The 2,500-nt window shown below is 34.6% G+C and overlaps 1 pseudogene; it reads right to left on the reverse strand.

Annotated features, from left to right (window-relative positions):
* Positions 1-2,472: 2,472 nt before the first annotated feature.
* LOC116802790 overlaps positions 2,473-2,500 on the reverse strand; it is a 178-nt pseudogene continuing 150 nt past the window's right edge.

Consider the following 2,500-nt stretch of genomic DNA (forward strand, 5'->3'; position numbering starts at 1 on the left):
AGACCAGCGCGGATATTGGTACGGCCTGTTGAGAAGTTTGCGTGTCCCCCCATAAATTTTCAAGGTCGAGGAGAAAATATCGACACAACAGTATATGTCATGCTCTTCTGCCATCTACATATTCTCTGCGAAAGACTTCATGGTAGTAACGGCTATAACAGAAAAGAAAACTCTTCCGATATCTCTCGACGGCTTCTTTATGGTCGTTCCTGTTGCCAGGATGAGCACGAGGCCATATTTAATAACAACGGATATCAACGGTTAGGAATTGGAACCGTATTCCCTTTCGTTCAAAATTATTCAAGTGTATTATATTCGCTTTGTTTTATAGTTAGGCATTTTTGTTTTAACCTTGAAAATTTTCGGCTTTCGCTTGAACTTAGGACCGACTACTCGTATCAACCACTGTTCACGACAAACCTTCTCCACTTCAGTCTCCAAGGTTCATTCGATTATTTGCTCTACTACCAAATCTGTACAATGGCGCTCCAGCAGCTTACGCCAAACCTTCTTACGCAATACCATTGTAACCTTCTACTCACTAAAGTTTCAAAATTTATATCACAAGTATATAAATCATCACTTTAGCGGTAATGTATGTATAAACTTAAGCGCCTCTCATTTTAGGGCTAGTTGCTTCGCAGGTGAGTTGTTACACACTCCTTAGCGGATTTCGATTCCATGATCACCGTCCTGCTGTTTTAAGCAAACGCCTTTCATGGTATCTGCATGAGTTGTTAATTTGGCAACCGTAACTTACGTTTGGTTCATCCCACAGCGCCAGTTCTGCTTACCAAAAGTGGCCCACTGGCACATTATATCAAACTTGAACTTCATATAAGAAAGTTAAGGTTCTTACCCATTTAAAGTTTGAGATAGGTTAAGATCGTTTCGACCCTAAGGCCTCTAATCATTCGCTTTACCAGATAAGTATTTTATATAATTTAAAATGCACCAGCTATCCTGAGGGAACTTCGGAAGGAACCAGCTACTAGATGGTTCGATTGGCTTTCGCCCTATACTCAATTCTGACAATCGATTTGCACGTCAGAAGTTTCGGTCTTCATCAGGGTTTCCCCTGACTTCAACTGATCAAGTATAGTTCACCATCTTTCGGGTCACAGCATATAGCTCAAGGTACGTTCCAGTTAGAGGCATAAATAATATAAATATACATTATCATAACTATATAGAAGCCCCGGGATTGTGTTAATTAGCTATAAATAGCTAAAAAACTAATCCATTATTAGTCAAGTTAATTACGCTATTAGGTTTCATCCAATACTTGCACATATGTTAGACTCCTTGGTCGTGTTTCAAGACGGGTCCGAAGTATCCTGAATCTTTCGCATTGTTAATCTAAAGAGCATATAATAAACACAAAATCAATGATAATTATGCATTATATAATTCCGAAAATTAACGCTCTGTAATAATATAAATCTATCAGCACTTTATCAAATTAATAACTTTATTCTGTGTTAAAATGCAAGCATTTAATTGGAATAAACTATAAGTTATATTTTATGATAATTTGGGATAGCTCTAATAGATTACAATGTCCTTATACTGGAAAAATGCACATTATTCTTAATAATATTATTTAAAATTACAATTTTAATGATGAATTTTCCAATAACGGATATTCAGGTTCATCGGGCTTAACCTCTAAGCAGTTTCACGTACTGTTTAACTCTCTATTCAGAGTTTTTTCAACTTTCCTCACGGTATTGTTTATTCGGTCATCATGGTTATATTTAGTTTTAGATGGAGTTTTCCACCACTTAGTGCTGCACTATCAAGCAACACGACTCTTTGGAACATCATCTAGCAATCATAACGTTATACGGGCCTGGCACCCTCTATGGTAAATGCTCATTTAAGAAGGACTTAAATCATTAATTCTCATACTAGAATATTGACGCTCCATACACTGCATTCAACATTTGCCATATAGACAAAGTGACTTAGTGCTGAACTGTTTTCTTTTCGCTCGCCGCTACTAAGAAAATCCTTGTTAGTTTCTTTTCCTCCCCTAATTAATATGCTTAAATTCAGGGGTAGTCCATATGAGTTGAGGTTGTATATATAATATATTTTGCCATAAATTCTTTATATATAAATGATAAACAATCAATTAAATTCGTTATAAATAGTTCCAATAGTTCTTGTAAGCAAAGTCATTTTTATCCATTTAACGAACCAACGAAGAATAATAACAAAACCAAGATTTTTCTTTTTCCGAATCATTAATAAGAGACAATTCTAGATGAAAATATTTCAATTTTTTATGCTAGACATTTCTCAGTATTATTTGATTGAAAAAGAAAATATTTCTCTTCGTTTTTCACATTCAATGTGAGATAATGTTTTCATTTCTTTTTTAATATTATGAATAAAATCATTATTTAATCCAATAATATACCATATGCTTATAAAAAATTTATAAACAACTTAATTAGCATAGTCTTACAACCCTCAACCATATGTAGTCCAAGCA

This window comes from Drosophila sechellia, unplaced genomic scaffold (assembly GCF_004382195.2).
Source record: "Drosophila sechellia strain sech25 unplaced genomic scaffold, ASM438219v1 U_22, whole genome shotgun sequence".
Taxonomy (NCBI): Eukaryota; Metazoa; Arthropoda; class Insecta; order Diptera; family Drosophilidae; genus Drosophila; species Drosophila sechellia.